Consider the following 17,170-nt stretch of genomic DNA (forward strand, 5'->3'; position numbering starts at 1 on the left):
GTCTGCACCGCGCCACCTACTGAGATCTTGCCGCACTTGCTACTTGCAGCATCCTAGCTGGACCATATTCTCAAAGAGGTTTCTTAATCTGACACCTACAACATGCGCTGTGCTGAACACCAGTGTATGTGAATGCTGAAAGAGCTGCTTGAGTTGTGTGACAGTATTTCGACCGTGTGTAGTGCAAATGTTATCGTGTCACGAACAATCCGCCCACTACGTAGCGTTCTGTGTCAGCACGCAGTTTTCGACAGTACTCTGTGTCCATAGCTGTTTTCATAGCTAGGCTGCTTCCAGCACAAAGCATCCGCCATACGAAAGTGGCTGTTTCGCGATTTTGATTACCTGATCCTTCGACATCACTTCATGTACGAATACTGGCAAGAATTCTCGCTACATTCGAAGGTGCTCCTTCCACTTCCTGCCTACTTGGTTGCTTCATTAGCCACGCAAACACTTCCTGAGGACCATACGTGTAATGACATCGCATCTTATGGGCTTAATTACATGATACCACTGAATTTAAGAGCGCTACAGGCATTCGGTTCCATGGTGTAATGGTTAGCGCTCTGGACTTTGAATCCAGCGATCCGAGTGCGAGTCTCGGTGGAACCTGACGCTGTGTTTTGCGATCGTTTCTAGAAATGTGTACGAGCCGGTGGTTGGAATTGTATATGCAGAAATTTAACTAGGATCATGAAATGCAAAATGTTAATAGCAGTCCACACGTGAATGGGGAGCGCTCCAAATGCTTATGCTTTTGCTACTAGGATTAATAACGGGACGTAAGGGGTTCAACTGCGAGAAGACGACCTCAGCTGTTCCTCCCCGCAGGAAAGACATCTCACCGTTTTGGGTGCTGCATGCGCATGCATTTACCAAACTTGCATGCGATGTACTAGTTCCTGGGGAACGAATAGAATCGTTGTACGTGCCAGTCTTTACGTATAGATATAAGTAAGCGGAGACGGCTTAATCCTGCCACGTAGATTGCTTTCCATAAGACGCACCTGAGAGTCTCATGGGCCGGTGGCCCGACATGCAGTTTGTCCTGCTGCATGGCTTACTTTCAGAGACTCGCAAGTTTATCGTAGTGCTGGGTTGTCGCGAAAGTGAAAAGTAGGGCCTGTCGGGGATTTGAACCCGGGACCTCCTGCACCCAAAGCAGGAATCATACCCCTAGACCAACAGGCCGCACAATTAAGCAAGTCTGCACCCCGCCACCTACTGAGATCTTGCCGCACTTGCTACTTGCAGCATCCTAGCTGGACCATATTCTCAAACAGGTTTCTTAATCTGACACCTACAGCATGCGCTGTGCTGAACACCAGTGTATGTGAATGCTGAAAGAGCTGCTTGAGTTGTGTGACAGTATTTCGACCGTGTGTAGTGCAAATGTTATCGTGTCACGAACAATCCGCCCACTACGTAGCGTTCTGTGTCTGCACGCAGTTTTCGACAGTACTCTGTGTCCATAGCTGTTTTCATAGCTAGGCTGCTTCCAGCACAAAGCATCCGCCATACGAAAGTGGCTGTTTCGCGATTTTGATTACCTGATCCTTCGACATCACTTCATGTACGAATACTGGCAAGAATTCTCGCTACATTCGAAGGTGCTCCTTCCACTTCCAGCCTACTTGGTTGCTTCATTAGCCACGCAAACACTTCCTGAGGACCATACGTGTAATGACATCGCATCTTATGGGCTTAATTACATGATACCACTGAATTTAAGAGCGCTACAGGCATCCGGTTCCATGGTGTAATGGTTAGCACTCTGGACTTTGAATCCAGCGATCCGAGTTCGAGTGTCGGTGGAACCTGACGCTGTGTTTTGCGATCGTTTCTAGAAATGTGTACGAGCCGGTGGTTGGAATTGTATATGCAGAAATTTAACTAGGATCATGAAATGCAAAATGTTAATAGCAGTCCACACGTGAATGGGGAGCGCTCCAAATGCTTATGCTTTTGCTACTAGGATTAATAACGGGACGTAAGGGGTTCAACTGTGAGAAGACGACCTCAGCTGTTCCTCCCCGCAGGAAAGACATCTCACCGTTTTGGGTGCTGCATGCGCATGCATTTACCAAACTTGCATGCGATGTATTAGTTCCTGGGGAACGAATAGAATCGTTGTACGTGCCAGTCTTTACGTATAGATATAAGTAAGCGGAGACGGCTTAATCCTGCCACGTAGATTGCTTTCCATAAGACGCACCTGAGAGTCTCATGGGCCGGTGGCCCGACATGCAGTTTGTCCTGCTGCATGGCTTACTTTCAGAGACTCGCAAGTTTATCGTAGTGCTGGGTTGTCGCGAAAGTGAAAAGTAGGGCCTGTCCGGGATTTGAACCCGGGACCTCCTGCACCCCAAGCAGGAATCATACCCCTAGACCAACAGGCCGCACAAGTAAGCAAGTCTGCACCCCGCCACCTACTGAGATCTTGCCGCACTTGCTACTTGCAGCATCCTAGCTGGACCATATTCTCAAAGAGGTTTCTTAATCTGACACCTACAGCATGCGCTGTGCTGAACACCAGTGTATGTGAATGCTGAAAGAGCTGCTTGAGTTGTGTGACAGTATTTCGACCGTGTGTAGTGCAAATGTTATCGTGTCACGAACAATCCGCCCACTACGTAGCGTTCTGTGTCTGCACGCAGTTTTCGACAGTACTCTGTGTCCATAGCTGTTTTCATAGCTAGGCTGCTTCCAGCACAAAGCATCCGCCATACGAAAGTGGCTGTTTCGCGATTTTGATTACCTGATCCTTCGACATCACTTCATGTACGAATACTGGCAAGAATTCTCGCTACATTCGAAGGTGCTCCTTCCACTTCCAGCCTACTTGGTTGCTTCATTAGCCACGCAAACACTTCCTGAGGACCATACGTGTAATGACATCGCATCTTATGGGCTTAATTACATGATACCACTGAATTTAAGAGCGCTACAGGCATCCGGTTCCATGGTGTAATGGTTAGCACTCTGGACTTTGAATCCAGCGATCCGAGTTCGAGTCTCGGTGGAACCTGACGCTGTGTTTTGCGATCGTTTCTAGAAATGTGTACGAGCCGGTGGTTGGAATTGTATATGCAGAAATTTAACTAGGATCATGAAATGCAAAATGTTAATAGCAGTCCACACGTGAATGGGGAGCGCTCCAAATGCTTATGCTTTTGCTACTAGGATTAATAACGGGACGTAAGGGGTTCAACTGTGAGAAGACGACCTCAGCTGTTCCTCCCCGCAGGAAAGACATCTCACCGTTTTGGGTGCTGCATGCGCATGCATTTACCAAACTTGCATGCGATGTATTAGTTCCTGGGGAACGAATAGAATCGTTGTACGTGCCAGTCTTTACGTATAGATATAAGTAAGCGGAGACGGCTTAATCCTGCCACGTAGATTGCTTTCCATAAGACGCACCTGAGAGTCTCATGGGCCGGTGGCCCGACATGCAGTTTGTCCTGCTGCATGGCTTACTTTCAGAGACTCGCAAGTTTATCGTAGTGCTGGGTTGTCGCGAAAGTGAAAAGTAGGGCCTGTCCGGGATTTGAACCCGGGACCTCCTGCACCCCAAGCAGGAATCATACCCCTAGACCAACAGGCCGCACAAGTAAGCAAGTCTGCACCCCGCCACCTACTGAGATCTTGCCGCACTTGCTACTTGCAGCATCCTAGCTGGACCATATTCTCAAAGAGGTTTCTTAATCTGACACCTACAGCATGCGCTGTGCTGAACACCAGTGTATGTGAATGCTGAAAGAGCTGCTTGAGTTGTGTGACAGTATTTCGACCGTGTGTAGTGCAAATGTTATCGTGTCACGAACAATCCGCCCACTACGTAGCGTTCTGTGTCTGCACGCAGTTTTCGACAGTACTCTGTGTCCATAGCTGTTTTCATAGCTAGGCTGCTTCCAGCACAAAGCATCCGCCATACGAAAGTGGCTGTTTCGCGATTTTGATTACCTGATCCTTCGACATCACTTCATGTACGAATACTGGCAAGAATTCTCGCTACATTCGAAGGTGCTCCTTCCACTTCCAGCCTACTTGGTTGCTTCATTAGCCACGCAAACACTTCCTGAGGACCATACGTGTAATGACATCGCATCTTATGGGCTTAATTACATGATACCACTGAATTTAAGAGCGCTACAGGCATCCGGTTCCATGGTGTAATGGTTAGCACTCTGGACTTTGAATCCAGCGATCCGAGTTCGAGTCTCGGTGGAACCTGACGCTGTGTTTTGCGATTGTTTCTAGAAATGTGTACGAGCCGGTGGTTGGAATTGTATGTGCAGAAATTTAACTAGGATCATGAAATGCAAAATGTTAATAGCAGTCCACACGTGAATGGGGAGCGCTCCAAATGCTTATGCTTTTGCTACTAGGATTAATAACGGGACGTAAGGGGTTCAACTGCGAGAAGACGACCTCAGCTGTTCCTCCCCGCAGGAAAGACATCTCACCGTTTTGGGTGCTGCATGCGCATGCATTTACCAAACTTGCATGCGATGTACTAGTTCCTGGGGAACGAATAGAATCGTTGTACGTGCCAGTCTTTACGTATAGATATAAGTAAGCGGAGACGGCTTAATCCTGCCACGTAGATTGCTTTCCATAAGACGCACCTGAGAGTCTCATGGGCCGGTGGCCCGACATGCAGTTTGTCCTGCTGCATGGCTTACTTTCAGAGACTCGCATGTTTATCGTAGTGCTGGGTTGTCGCGAAAGTGAAAAGTAGGGCCTGTCCGGGATTTGAACCCGGGACCTCCTGCACCCAAAGCAGGAATCATACCCCTAGACCAACAGGCGGCACAAGTAAGCAAGTCTGCACCGCGCCACCTACTGAGATCTTGCCGCACTTGCTACTTGCAGCATCCTAGCTGGACCATATTCTCAAAGAGGTTTCTTAATCTGACACCTACAACATGCGCTGTGCTGAACACCAGTGTATGTGAATGCTGAAAGAGCTGCTTGAGTTGTGTGACAGTATTTCGACCGTGTGTAGTGCAAATGTTATCGTGTCACGAACAATCCGCCCACTACGTAGCGTTCTGTGTCAGCACGCAGTTTTCGACAGTACTCTGTGTCCATAGCTGTTTTCATAGCTAGGCTGCTTCCAGCACAAAGCATCCGCCATACGAAAGTGGCTGTTTCGCGATTTTGATTACCTGATCCTTCGACATCACTTCATGTACGAATACTGGCAAGAATTCTCGCTACATTCGAAGGTGCTCCTTCCACTTCCTGCCTACTTGGTTGCTTCATTAGCCACGCAAACACTTCCTGAGGACCATACGTGTAATGACATCGCATCTTATGGGCTTAATTACATGATACCACTGAATTTAAGAGCGCTACAGGCATTCGGTTCCATGGTGTAATGGTTAGCGCTCTGGACTTTGAATCCAGCGATCCGAGTGCGAGTCTCGGTGGAACCTGACGCTGTGTTTTGCGATCGTTTCTAGAAATGTGTACGAGCCGGTGGTTGGAATTGTATATGCAGAAATTTAACTAGGATCATGAAATGCAAAATGTTAATAGCAGTCCACACGTGAATGGGGAGCGCTCCAAATGCTTATGCTTTTGCTACTAGGATTAATAACGGGACGTAAGGGGTTCAACTGCGAGAAGACGACCTCAGCTGTTCCTCCCCGCAGGAAAGACATCTCACCGTTTTGGGTGCTGCATGCGCATGCATTTACCAAACTTGCATGCGATGTACTAGTTCCTGGGGAACGAATAGAATCGTTGTACGTGCCAGTCTTTACGTATAGATATAAGTAAGCGGAGACGGCTTAATCCTGCCACGTAGATTGCTTTCCATAAGACGCACCTGAGAGTCTCATGGGCCGGTGGCCCGACATGCAGTTTGTCCTGCTGCATGGCTTACTTTCAGAGACTCGCAAGTTTATCGTAGTGCTGGGTTGTCGCGAAAGTGAAAAGTAGGGCCTGTCGGGGATTTGAACCCGGGACCTCCTGCACCCAAAGCAGGAATCATACCCCTAGACCAACAGGCCGCACAATTAAGCAAGTCTGCACCCCGCCACCTACTGAGATCTTGCCGCACTTGCTACTTGCAGCATCCTAGCTGGACCATATTCTCAAACAGGTTTCTTAATCTGACACCTACAGCATGCGCTGTGCTGAACACCAGTGTATGTGAATGCTGAAAGAGCTGCTTGAGTTGTGTGACAGTATTTCGACCGTGTGTAGTGCAAATGTTATCGTGTCACGAACAATCCGCCCACTACGTAGCGTTCTGTGTCTGCACGCAGTTTTCGACAGTACTCTGTGTCCATAGCTGTTTTCATAGCTAGGCTGCTTCCAGCACAAAGCATCCGCCATACGAAAGTGGCTGTTTCGCGATTTTGATTACCTGATCCTTCGACATCACTTCATGTACGAATACTGGCAAGAATTCTCGCTACATTCGAAGGTGCTCCTTCCACTTCCAGCCTACTTGGTTGCTTCATTAGCCACGCAAACACTTCCTGAGGACCATACGTGTAATGACATCGCATCTTATGGGCTTAATTACATGATACCACTGAATTTAAGAGCGCTACAGGCATCCGGTTCCATGGTGTAATGGTTAGCACTCTGGACTTTGAATCCAGCGATCCGAGTTCGAGTGTCGGTGGAACCTGACGCTGTGTTTTGCGATCGTTTCTAGAAATGTGTACGAGCCGGTGGTTGGAATTGTATATGCAGAAATTTAACTAGGATCATGAAATGCAAAATGTTAATAGCAGTCCACACGTGAATGGGGAGCGCTCCAAATGCTTATGCTTTTGCTACTAGGATTAATAACGGGACGTAAGGGGTTCAACTGTGAGAAGACGACCTCAGCTGTTCCTCCCCGCAGGAAAGACATCTCACCGTTTTGGGTGCTGCATGCGCATGCATTTACCAAACTTGCATGCGATGTACTAGTTCCTGGGGAACGAATAGAATCGTTGTACGTGCCAGTCTTTACGTATAGATATAAGTAAGCGGAGAGGGCTTAATCCTGCCACGTAGATTGCTTTCCATAAGACGCACCTGAGAGTCTCATGGGCCGGTGGCCCGACATGCAGTTTGTCCTGCTGCATGGCTTACTTTCAGAGACTCGCAAGTTTATCGTAGTGCTGGGTTGTCGCGAAAGTGAAAAGTAGGGCCTGTCCGGGATTTGAACCCGGGACCTCCTGCACCCAAAGCAGGAATCATACCCCTAGACCAACAGGCGGCACAAGTAAGCAAGTCTGCACCGCGCCACCTACTGTGATCTTGCCGCACTTGCTACTTGCAGCATCCTAGCTGGACCATATTCTCAAAGAGGTTTCTTAATCTGACACCTACAACATGCGCTGTGCTGAACACCAGTGTATGTGAATGCTGAAAGAGCTGCTTGAGTTGTGTGACAGTATTTCGACCGTGTGTAGTGCAAATGTTATCGTGTCACGAACAATCCGCCCACTACGTAGCGTTCTGTGTCAGCACGCAGTTTTCGACAGTACTCTGTGTCCATAGCTGTTTTCATAGCTAGGCTGCTTCCAGCACAAAGCATCCGCCATACGAAAGTGGCTGTTTCGCGATTTTGATTACCTGATCCTTCGACATCACTTCATGTACGAATACTGGCAAGAATTCTCGCTACATTCGAAGGTGCTCCTTCCACTTCCTGCCTACTTCGTTGCTTCATTAGCCACGCAAACACTTCCTGAGGACCATACGTGTAATGACATCGCATCTTATGGGCTTAATTACATGATACCACTGAATTTAAGAGCGCTACAGGCATTCGGTTCCATGGTGTAATGGTTAGCGCTCTGGACTTTGGATCCAGCGATCCGAGTGCGAGTCTCGGTGGAACCTGACGCTGTGTTTTGCGATCGTTTCTAGAAATGTGTACGAGCCGGTGGTTGGAATTGTATATGCAGAAATTTAACTAGGATCATGAAATGCAAAATGTTAATAGCAGTCCACACGTGAATGGGGAGCGCTCCAAATGCTTATGCTTTTGCTACTAGGATTAATAACGGGACGTAAGGGGTTCAACTGCGAGAAGACGACCTCAGCTGTTCCTCCCCGCAGGAAAGACATCTCACCGTTTTGGGTGCTGCATGCGCATGCATTTACCAAACTTGCATGCGATGTATTAGTTCCTGGGGAACGAATAGAATCGTTGTACGTGCCAGTCTTTACGTATAGATATAAGTAAGCGGAGACGGCTTAATCCTGCCACGTAGATTGCTTTCCATAAGACGCACCTGAGAGTCTCATGGGCCGGTGGCCCGACATGCAGTTTGTCCTGCTGCATGGCTTACTTTCAGAGACTCGCAAGTTTATCGTAGTGCTGGGTTGTCGCGAAAGTGAAAAGTAGGGCCTGTCCGGGATTTGAACCCGGGACCTCCTGCACCCCAAGCAGGAATCATACCCCTAGACCAACAGGCCGCACAAGTAAGCAAGTCTGCACCCCGCCACCTACTGAGATCTTGCCGCACTTGCTACTTGCAGCATCCTAGCTGGACCATATTCTCAAAGAGGTTTCTTAATCTGACACCTACAGCATGCGCTGTGCTGAACACCAGTGTATGTGAATGCTGAAAGAGCTGCTTGAGTTGTGTGACAGTATTTCGACCGTGTGTAGTGCAAATGTTATCGTGTCACGAACAATCCGCCCACTACGTAGCGTTCTGTGTCTGCACGCAGTTTTCGACAGTACTCTGTGTCCATAGCTGTTTTCATAGCTAGGCTGCTTCCAGCACAAAGCATCCGCCATACGAAAGTGGCTGTTTCGCGATTTTGATTACCTGATCCTTCGACATCACTTCATGTACGAATACTGGCAAGAATTCTCGCTACATTCGAAGGTGCTCCTTCCACTTCCAGCCTACTTGGTTGCTTCATTAGCCACGCAAACACTTCCTGAGGACCATACGTGTAATGACATCGCATCTTATGGGCTTAATTACATGATACCACTGAATTTAAGAGCGCTACAGGCATCCGGTTCCATGGTGTAATGGTTAGCACTCTGGACTTTGAATCCAGCGATCCGAGTTCGAGTCTCGGTGGAACCTGACGCTGTGTTTTGCGATTGTTTCTAGAAATGTGTACGAGCCGGTGGTTGGAATTGTATGTGCAGAAATTTAACTAGGATCATGAAATGCAAAATGTTAATAGCAGCCCACACGTGAATGGGGAGCGCTCCAAATGCTTATGCTTTTGCTACTAGGATTAATAACGGGACGTAAGGGGTTCAACTGCGAGAAGACGACCTCAGCTGTTCCTCCCCGCAGGAAAGACATCTCACCGTTTTGGGTGCTGCATGCGCATTCATTTACCAAACTTGCATGCGATGTACTAGTTCCTGGGGAACGAATAGAATCGTTGTACGTGCCAGTCTTTACGTATAGATATAAGTAAGCGGAGACGGCCTAATCCTGCCACGTAGATTGCTTTCCATAAGACGCACCTGAGAGTCTCATGGGCCGGTGGCCCGACATGCAGTTTGTCCTGCTGCATGGCTTACTTTCAGAGACTCGCAAGTTTATCGTAGTGCTGGGTTGTCGCGAAAGTGAAAAGTAGGGCCTGTCCGGGATTTGAACCCGGGACCTCCTGCACCCAAAGCAGGAATCATACCCCTAGACCAACAGGCCGCACAAGTAAGCAAGTCTGCACCCCGCCACCTACTGAGATCTTGCCGCACTTGCTACTTGCAGCATCCTAGCTGGACCATATTCTCAAAGAGGTTTCTTAATCTGACACCTACAGCATGCGCTGTGCTGAACACCAGTGTATGTGAATGCTGAAAGAGCTGCTTGAGTTGTGTGACAGTATTTCGACCGTGTGTAGTGCAAATGTTATCGTGTCACGAACAATCCGCCCACTACGTAGCGTTCTGTGTCTGCACGCAGTTTTCGACAGTACTCTGTGTCCATAGCTGTTTTCATAGCTAGGCTGCTTCCAGCACAAAGCATCCGCCATACGAAAGTGGCTGTTTCGCGATTTTGATTACCTGATCCTTCGACATCACTTCATGTACGAATACTGGCAAGAATTCTCGCTACATTCGAAGGTGCTCCTTCCACTTCCAGCCTACTTGGTTGCTTCATTAGCCACGCAAACACTTCCTGAGGACCATACGTGTAATGATATCGCATCTTATGGGCTTAATTACATGATACCACTGAATTTAAGAGCGCTACAGGCATCCGGTTCCATGGTGTAATGGTTAGCACTCTGGACTTTGAATCCAGCGATCCGAGTTCGAGTCTCGGTGGAACCTGACGCTGTGTTTTGCGATTGTTTCTAGAAATGTGTACGAGCCGGTGGTTGGAATTGTATGTGCAGAAATTTAACTAGGATCATGAAATGCAAAATGTTAATAGCAGTCCACACGTGAATGGGGAGCGCTCCAAATGCTTATGCTTTTGCTACTAGGATTAATAACGGGACGTAAGGGGTTCAACTGCGAGAAGACGACCTCAGCTGTTCCTCCCCGCAGGAAAGACATCTCACCGTTTTGGGTGCTGCATGCGCATTCATTTACCAAACTTGCATGCGATGTACTAGTTCCTGGGGAACGAATAGAATCGTTGTACGTGCCAGTCTTTACGTATAGATATAAGTAAGCGGAGACGGCTTAATCCTGCCACGTAGATTGCTTTCCATAAGACGCACCTGAGAGTCTCATGGGCCGGTGGCCCGACATGCAGTTTGTCCTGCTGCATGGCTTACTTTCAGAGACTCGCAAGTTTATCGTAGTGCTGGGTTGTCGCGAAAGTGAAAAGTAGGGCCTGTCCGGGATTTGAACCCGGGACCTCCTGCACCCAAAGCAGGAATCATACCCCTAGACCAACAGGCGGCACAAGTAAGCAAGTCTGCACCGCGCCACCTACTGAGATCTTGCCGCACTTGCTACTTGCAGCATCCTAGCTGGACCATATTCTCAAAGAGGTTTCTTAATCTGACACCTACAACATGCGCTGTGCTGAACACCAGTGTATGTGAATGCTGAAAGAGCTGCTTGAGTTGTGTGACAGTATTTCGACCGTGTGTAGTGCAAATGTTATCGTGTCACGAACAATCCGCCCACTACGTAGCGTTCTGTGTCTGCACGCAGTTTTCGACAGTACTCTGTGTCCATAGCTGTTTTCATAGCTAGGCTGCTTCCAGCACAAAGCATCCGCCATACGAAAGTGGCTGTTTCGCGATTTTGATTACCTGATCCTTCGACATCACTTCATGTACGAATACTGGCAAGAATTCTCGCTACATTCGAAGGTGCTCCTTCCACTTCCAGCCTACTTGGTTGCTTCATTAGCCACGCAAACACTTCCTGAGGACCATACGTGTAATGACATCGCATCTTATGGGCTTAATTACATGATACCACTGAATTTAAGAGCGCTACAGGCATCCGGTTCCATGGTGTAATGGTTAGCACTCTGGACTTTGAATCCAGCGATCCGAGTTCGAGTCTCGGTGGAACCTGTCGCTGTGTTTTGCGATCGTTTCTAGAAATGTGTACGAGCCGGTGGTTGGAATTGTATGTGCAAAATGTTAATAGCAGTCCACACGTGAATGGGGAGCGCTCCAAATGCTTATGCTTTTGCTACTAGGATTAATAACGGGACGTAAGGGGTTCAACTGCGAGAAGACGACCTCAGCTGTTCCTCCCCGCAGGAAAGACATCTCACCGTTTTGGGTGCTGCATGCGCATTCATTTACCAAACTTTCATGCGATGTACTAGTTCCTGGGGAACGAATAGAATCGTTGTACGTGCCAGTCTTTACGTATAGATATAAGTAAGCGGAGACGGCTTAATCCTGCCACGTAGATTGCTTTCCATAAGACGCACCTGAGAGTCTCATGGGCCGGTGGCCCGACATGCAGTTTGTCCTGCTGCATGGCTTACTTTCAGAGACTCGCAAGTTTATCGTAGTGCTGGGTTGTCGCGAAAGTGAAAAGTAGGGCCTGTCCGGGATTTGAACCCGGGACCTCCTGCACCCAAAGCAGGAATCATACCCCTAGACCAACAGGCGGCACAAGTAAGCAAGTCTGCACCGCGCCACCTACTGAGATCTTGCCGCACTTGCTACTTGCAGCATCCTAGCTGGACCATATTCTCAAAGAGGTTTCTTAATCTGACACCTACAACATGCGCTGTGCTGAACACCAGTGTATGTGAATGCTGAAAGAGCTGCTTGAGTTGTGTGACAGTATTTCGACCGTGTGTAGTGCAAATGTTATCGTGTCACGAACAATCCGCCCACTACGTAGCGTTCTGTGTCAGCACGCAGTTTTCGACAGTACTCTGTGTCCATAGCTGTTTTCATAGCTAGGCTGCTTCCAGCACAAAGCATCCGCCATACGAAAGTGGCTGTTTCGCGATTTTGATTACCTGATCCTTCGACATCACTTCATGTACGAATACTGGCAAGAATTCTCGCTACATTCGAAGGTGCTCCTTCCACTTCCAGCCTACTTGGTTGCTTCATTAGCCACGCAAACACTTCCTGAGGACCATACGTGTAATGACATCGCATCTTATGGGCTTAATTACATGATACCACTGAATTTAAGAGCGCTACAGGCATCAGGTTCCATGGTGTAATGGTTAGCACTCTGGGCTTTGAATCCAGCGATCCGAGTTCGAGTCTCGGTGGAACCTGACGCTGTGTTTTGCGATCGTTTCTAGAAATGTGTACGAGCCGGTGGTTGGAATTGTATGTGCAGAAATTTAACTAGGATCATGAAATGCAAAATGTTAATAGCAGTCCACACGTGAATGGGGAGCGCTCCAAATGCTTATGCTTTTGCTACTAGGATTAATAACGGGACGTAAGGGGTTCAACTGCGAGAAGACGACCTCAGCTGTTCCTCCCCGCAGGAAAGACATCTCACCGTTTTGGGTGCTGCATGCGCATTCATTTACCAAACTTGCATGCGATGTACTAGTTCCTGGGGAACGAATAGAATCGTTGTACGTGCCAGTCTTTACGTATAGATATAAGTAAGCGGAGACGGCTTAATCCTGCCACGTAGATTGCTTTCCATAAGACGCACCTGAGAGTCTCATGGGCCGGTGGCCCGACATGCAGTTTCTCCTGCTGCATGGCTTACTTTCAGAGACTCGCAAGTTTATCGTAGTGCTGGATTGTCGCGAAAGTGAAAAGTAGGGCCTGTCCGGGATTTGAATCCGGGACCTCCTGCACCCAAAGCAGGAATCATACCCCTAGACCAACAGGCCGCCAAGTAAGCAAGTCTGCACCCCGCCACCTACTGAGATCTTGCCGCACTTGCTACTTGCAGCATCCTAGCTGGACCATATTCTCAAAGAGGTTTCTTAATCTGACACCTACAACATGCGCTGTGCTGAACACCAGTGTATGTGAATGCTGAAAGAGCTGCTTGAGTTGTGTGACAGTATTTCGACCGTGTGTAGTGCAAATGTTATCGTGTCACGAACAATCCGCCCACTACGTAGCGTTCTGTGTCTGCACGCAGTTTTCGACAGTACTCTGTGTCCATAGCTGTTTTCATAGCTAGGCTGCTTCCAGCACAAAGCATCCGCCATACGAAAGTGGCTGTTTCGCGATTTTGATTACCTGATCCTTCGACATCACTTCATGTACGAATACTGGCAAGAATTCTCGCTACATTCGAAGGTGCTCCTTCCACTTCCAGCCTACTTGGTTGCTTCATTAGCCACGCAAACACTTCCTGAGGACCATACGTGTAATGACATCGCATCTTATGGGCTTAATTACATGATACCACTGAATTTAAGAGCGCTACAGGCATCCGGTTCCATGGTGTAATGGTTAGCACTCTGGACTTTGAATCCAGCGATCCGAGTTCGAGTCTCGGTGGAACCTGACGCTGTGTTTTGCGATCGTTTCTAGAAATGTGTACGAGCCGGTGGTTGGAATTGTATGTGCAGAAATTTAACTAGGATCATGAAATGCAAAATGTTAATAGCAGTCCACACGTGAATGGGGAGCGCTCCAAATGCTTATGCTTTTGCTACTAGGATTAATAACGGGACGTAAGGGGTTCAACTGCGAGAAGACGACCTCAGCTGTTCCTCCCCGCAGGAAAGACATCTCACCGTTTTGGGTGCTGCATGCGCATTCATTTACCAAACTTTCATGCGATGTACTAGTTCCTGGGGAACGAATAGAATCGTTGTACGTGCCAGTCTTTACGTATAGATATAAGTAAGCGGAGACGGCTTAATCCTGCCACGTAGATTGCTTTCCATAAGACGCACCTGAGAGTCTCATGGGCCGGTGGCCCGACATGCAGTTTGTCCTGCTGCATGGCTTACTTTCAGAGACTCGCAAGTTTATTGTAGTGCTGGGTTGTCGCGAAAGTGAAAAGTAGGGCCTGTCCGGGATTTGAACCCGGGACCTCCTGCACCCAAAGCAGGAATCATACCCCTAGACCAACAGGCGGCACAAGTAAGCAAGTCTGCACCGCGCCACCTACTGAGATCTTGCCGCACTTGCTACTTGCAGCATCCTAGCTGGACCATATTCTCAAAGAGGTTTCTTAATCTGACACCTACAACATGCGCTGTGCTGAACACCAGTGTATGTGAATGCTGAAAGAGCTGCTTGAGTTGTGTGACAGTATTTCGACCGTGTGTAGTGCAAATGTTATCGTGTCACGAACAATCCGCCCACTACGTAGCGTTCTGTGTCTGCACGCAGTTTTCGACAGTACTCTGTGTCCATAGCTGTTTTCATAGCTAGGCTGCTTCCAGCACAAAGCATCCGCCATACGAAAGTGGCTGTTTCGCGATTTTGATTACCTGATCCTTCGACATCACTTCATGTACGAATACTGGCAAGAATTCTCGCTACATTCGAAGGTGCTCCTTCCACTTCCAGCCTACTTGGTTGCTTCATTAGCCACGCAAACACTTCCTGAGGACCATACGTGTAATGACATCGCATCTTATGGGCTTAATTACATGATACCACTGAATTTAAGAGCGCTACAGGCATCCGGTTCCATGGTGTAATGGTTAGCACTCTGGACTTTGAATCCAGCGATCCGAGTTCGAGTCTCGGTGGAACCTGACGCTGTGTTTTGCGATTGTTTCTAGAAATGTGTACGAGCCGGTGGTTGGAATTGTATGTGCAGAAATTTAACTAGGATCATGAAATGCAAAATGTTAATAGCAGCCCACACGTGAATGGGGAGCGCTCCAAATGCTTATGCTTTTGCTACTAGGATTAATAACGGGACGTAAGGGGTTCAACTGCGAGAAGACGACCTCAGCTGTTCCTCCCCGCAGGAAAGACATCTCACCGTTTTGGGTGCTGCATGCGCATTCATTTACCAAACTTGCATGCGATGTACTAGTTCCTGGGGAACGAATAGAATCGTTGTACGTGCCAGTCTTTACGTATAGATATAAGTAAGCGGAGACGGCCTAATCCTGCCACGTAGATTGCTTTCCATAAGACGCACCTGAGAGTCTCATGGGCCGGTGGCCCGACATGCAGTTTGTCCTGCTGCATGGCTTACTTTCAGAGACTCGCAAGTTTATCGTAGTGCTGGGTTGTCGCGAAAGTGAAAAGTAGGGCCTGTCCGGGATTTGAACCCGGGACCTCCTGCACCCAAAGCAGGAATCATACCCCTAGACCAACAGGCCGCACAAGTAAGCAAGTCTGCACCCCGCCACCTACTGAGATCTTGCCGCACTTGCTACTTGCAGCATCCTAGCTGGACCATATTCTCAAAGAGGTTTCTTAATCTGACACCTACAGCATGCGCTGTGCTGAACACCAGTGTATGTGAATGCTGAAAGAGCTGCTTGAGTTGTGTGACAGTATTTCGACCGTGTGTAGTGCAAATGTTATCGTGTCACGAACAATCCGCCCACTACGTAGCGTTCTGTGTCTGCACGCAGTTTTCGACAGTACTCTGTGTCCATAGCTGTTTTCATAGCTAGGCTGCTTCCAGCACAAAGCATCCGCCATACGAAAGTGGCTGTTTCGCGATTTTGATTACCTGATCCTTCGACATCACTTCATGTACGAATACTGGCAAGAATTCTCGCTACATTCGAAGGTGCTCCTTCCACTTCCAGCCTACTTGGTTGCTTCATTAGCCACGCAAACACTTCCTGAGGACCATACGTGTAATGATATCGCATCTTATGGGCTTAATTACATGATACCACTGAATTTAAGAGCGCTACAGGCATCCGGTTCCATGGTGTAATGGTTAGCACTCTGGACTTTGAATCCAGCGATCCGAGTTCGAGTCTCGGTGGAACCTGACGCTGTGTTTTGCGATTGTTTCTAGAAATGTGTACGAGCCGGTGGTTGGAATTGTATGTGCAGAAATTTAACTAGGATCATGAAATGCAAAATGTTAATAGCAGTCCACACGTGAATGGGGAGCGCTCCAAATGCTTATGCTTTTGCTACTAGGATTAATAACGGGACGTAAGGGGTTCAACTGCGAGAAGACGACCTCAGCTGTTCCTCCCCGCAGGAAAGACATCTCACCGTTTTGGGTGCTGCATGCGCATTCATTTACCAAACTTGCATGCGATGTACTAGTTCCTGGGGAACGAATAGAATCGTTGTACGTGCCAGTCTTTACGTATAGATATAAGTAAGCGGAGACGGCTTAATCCTGCCACGTAGATTGCTTTCCATAAGACGCACCTGAGAGTCTCATGGGCCGGTGGCCCGACATGCAGTTTGTCCTGCTGCATGGCTTACTTTCAGAGACTCGCAAGTTTATCGTAGTGCTGGGTTGTCGCGAAAGTGAAAAGTAGGGCCTGTCCGGGATTTGAACCCGGGACCTCCTGCACCCAAAGCAGGAATCATACCCCTAGACCAACAGGCGGCACAAGTAAGCAAGTCTGCACCGCGCCACCTACTGAGATCTTGCCGCACTTGCTACTTGCAGCATCCTAGCTGGACCATATTCTCAAAGAGGTTTCTTAATCTGACACCTACAACATGCGCTGTGCTGAACACCAGTGTATGTGAATGCTGAAAGAGCTGCTTGAGTTGTGTGACAGTATTTCGACCGTGTGTAGTGCAAATGTTATCGTGTCACGAACAATCCGCCCACTACGTAGCGTTCTGTGTCTGCACGCAGTTTTCGACAGTACTCTGTGTCCATAGCTGTTTTCATAGCTAG

General features: G+C 48.3%; 28 non-coding genes across 28 annotated transcripts; 14 read left to right on the forward strand and 14 right to left on the reverse strand.

Annotated features, from left to right (window-relative positions):
• The first annotated feature begins 543 nt into the window (after positions 1 to 543).
• Positions 544 to 615, forward strand: Trnaq-uug (transfer RNA glutamine (anticodon UUG)). The gene has a single exon. It is a non-coding gene; the product is annotated as a tRNA-Gln (tRNA).
• Positions 616 to 1,122: 507 nt separating this feature from the next.
• On the reverse strand, positions 1,123 to 1,194 carry Trnap-ugg (transfer RNA proline (anticodon UGG)). The gene has a single exon. It is a non-coding gene; the product is annotated as a tRNA-Pro (tRNA).
• A 557-nt stretch (positions 1,195 to 1,751) lies between these two features.
• Trnaq-uug (transfer RNA glutamine (anticodon UUG)) lies at positions 1,752 to 1,823 on the forward strand. Its single transcript has one exon. It is a non-coding gene; the product is annotated as a tRNA-Gln (tRNA).
• A 507-nt stretch (positions 1,824 to 2,330) lies between these two features.
• On the reverse strand, positions 2,331 to 2,402 carry Trnap-ggg (transfer RNA proline (anticodon GGG)). Its single transcript has one exon. It is a non-coding gene; the product is annotated as a tRNA-Pro (tRNA).
• A 557-nt stretch (positions 2,403 to 2,959) lies between these two features.
• On the forward strand, positions 2,960 to 3,031 carry Trnaq-uug (transfer RNA glutamine (anticodon UUG)). The gene has a single exon. It is a non-coding gene; the product is annotated as a tRNA-Gln (tRNA).
• Positions 3,032 to 3,538: 507 nt separating this feature from the next.
• Positions 3,539 to 3,610, reverse strand: Trnap-ggg (transfer RNA proline (anticodon GGG)). The gene has a single exon. It is a non-coding gene; the product is annotated as a tRNA-Pro (tRNA).
• A 557-nt stretch (positions 3,611 to 4,167) lies between these two features.
• On the forward strand, positions 4,168 to 4,239 carry Trnaq-uug (transfer RNA glutamine (anticodon UUG)). The gene has a single exon. It is a non-coding gene; the product is annotated as a tRNA-Gln (tRNA).
• A 505-nt stretch (positions 4,240 to 4,744) lies between these two features.
• Trnap-ugg (transfer RNA proline (anticodon UGG)) lies at positions 4,745 to 4,818 on the reverse strand. The gene has a single exon. It is a non-coding gene; the product is annotated as a tRNA-Pro (tRNA).
• A 557-nt stretch (positions 4,819 to 5,375) lies between these two features.
• Trnaq-uug (transfer RNA glutamine (anticodon UUG)) lies at positions 5,376 to 5,447 on the forward strand. The gene has a single exon. It is a non-coding gene; the product is annotated as a tRNA-Gln (tRNA).
• Positions 5,448 to 5,954: 507 nt separating this feature from the next.
• On the reverse strand, positions 5,955 to 6,026 carry Trnap-ugg (transfer RNA proline (anticodon UGG)). The gene has a single exon. It is a non-coding gene; the product is annotated as a tRNA-Pro (tRNA).
• Positions 6,027 to 6,583: 557 nt separating this feature from the next.
• Positions 6,584 to 6,655, forward strand: Trnaq-uug (transfer RNA glutamine (anticodon UUG)). The gene has a single exon. It is a non-coding gene; the product is annotated as a tRNA-Gln (tRNA).
• Positions 6,656 to 7,160: 505 nt separating this feature from the next.
• Trnap-ugg (transfer RNA proline (anticodon UGG)) lies at positions 7,161 to 7,234 on the reverse strand. The gene has a single exon. It is a non-coding gene; the product is annotated as a tRNA-Pro (tRNA).
• A 557-nt stretch (positions 7,235 to 7,791) lies between these two features.
• Positions 7,792 to 7,863, forward strand: Trnaq-uug (transfer RNA glutamine (anticodon UUG)). The gene has a single exon. It is a non-coding gene; the product is annotated as a tRNA-Gln (tRNA).
• Positions 7,864 to 8,370: 507 nt separating this feature from the next.
• Positions 8,371 to 8,442, reverse strand: Trnap-ggg (transfer RNA proline (anticodon GGG)). The gene has a single exon. It is a non-coding gene; the product is annotated as a tRNA-Pro (tRNA).
• A 557-nt stretch (positions 8,443 to 8,999) lies between these two features.
• On the forward strand, positions 9,000 to 9,071 carry Trnaq-uug (transfer RNA glutamine (anticodon UUG)). Its single transcript has one exon. It is a non-coding gene; the product is annotated as a tRNA-Gln (tRNA).
• A 507-nt stretch (positions 9,072 to 9,578) lies between these two features.
• On the reverse strand, positions 9,579 to 9,650 carry Trnap-ugg (transfer RNA proline (anticodon UGG)). Its single transcript has one exon. It is a non-coding gene; the product is annotated as a tRNA-Pro (tRNA).
• Positions 9,651 to 10,207: 557 nt separating this feature from the next.
• Positions 10,208 to 10,279, forward strand: Trnaq-uug (transfer RNA glutamine (anticodon UUG)). The gene has a single exon. It is a non-coding gene; the product is annotated as a tRNA-Gln (tRNA).
• A 505-nt stretch (positions 10,280 to 10,784) lies between these two features.
• Positions 10,785 to 10,858, reverse strand: Trnap-ugg (transfer RNA proline (anticodon UGG)). Its single transcript has one exon. It is a non-coding gene; the product is annotated as a tRNA-Pro (tRNA).
• A 557-nt stretch (positions 10,859 to 11,415) lies between these two features.
• On the forward strand, positions 11,416 to 11,487 carry Trnaq-uug (transfer RNA glutamine (anticodon UUG)). Its single transcript has one exon. It is a non-coding gene; the product is annotated as a tRNA-Gln (tRNA).
• Positions 11,488 to 11,965: 478 nt separating this feature from the next.
• On the reverse strand, positions 11,966 to 12,039 carry Trnap-ugg (transfer RNA proline (anticodon UGG)). The gene has a single exon. It is a non-coding gene; the product is annotated as a tRNA-Pro (tRNA).
• Positions 12,040 to 12,596: 557 nt separating this feature from the next.
• On the forward strand, positions 12,597 to 12,668 carry Trnaq-uug (transfer RNA glutamine (anticodon UUG)). Its single transcript has one exon. It is a non-coding gene; the product is annotated as a tRNA-Gln (tRNA).
• A 507-nt stretch (positions 12,669 to 13,175) lies between these two features.
• Trnap-ugg (transfer RNA proline (anticodon UGG)) lies at positions 13,176 to 13,247 on the reverse strand. The gene has a single exon. It is a non-coding gene; the product is annotated as a tRNA-Pro (tRNA).
• Positions 13,248 to 13,803: 556 nt separating this feature from the next.
• On the forward strand, positions 13,804 to 13,875 carry Trnaq-uug (transfer RNA glutamine (anticodon UUG)). Its single transcript has one exon. It is a non-coding gene; the product is annotated as a tRNA-Gln (tRNA).
• Positions 13,876 to 14,380: 505 nt separating this feature from the next.
• Trnap-ugg (transfer RNA proline (anticodon UGG)) lies at positions 14,381 to 14,454 on the reverse strand. Its single transcript has one exon. It is a non-coding gene; the product is annotated as a tRNA-Pro (tRNA).
• A 557-nt stretch (positions 14,455 to 15,011) lies between these two features.
• Trnaq-uug (transfer RNA glutamine (anticodon UUG)) lies at positions 15,012 to 15,083 on the forward strand. Its single transcript has one exon. It is a non-coding gene; the product is annotated as a tRNA-Gln (tRNA).
• Positions 15,084 to 15,590: 507 nt separating this feature from the next.
• On the reverse strand, positions 15,591 to 15,662 carry Trnap-ugg (transfer RNA proline (anticodon UGG)). Its single transcript has one exon. It is a non-coding gene; the product is annotated as a tRNA-Pro (tRNA).
• Positions 15,663 to 16,219: 557 nt separating this feature from the next.
• Positions 16,220 to 16,291, forward strand: Trnaq-uug (transfer RNA glutamine (anticodon UUG)). The gene has a single exon. It is a non-coding gene; the product is annotated as a tRNA-Gln (tRNA).
• Positions 16,292 to 16,796: 505 nt separating this feature from the next.
• Positions 16,797 to 16,870, reverse strand: Trnap-ugg (transfer RNA proline (anticodon UGG)). Its single transcript has one exon. It is a non-coding gene; the product is annotated as a tRNA-Pro (tRNA).
• Positions 16,871 to 17,170: the final 300 nt, after the last annotated feature.

This window comes from Schistocerca serialis, chromosome 2, assembly GCF_023864345.2.
Source record: "Schistocerca serialis cubense isolate TAMUIC-IGC-003099 chromosome 2, iqSchSeri2.2, whole genome shotgun sequence".
Classification (NCBI taxonomy): domain Eukaryota; kingdom Metazoa; phylum Arthropoda; class Insecta; order Orthoptera; family Acrididae; genus Schistocerca; species Schistocerca serialis.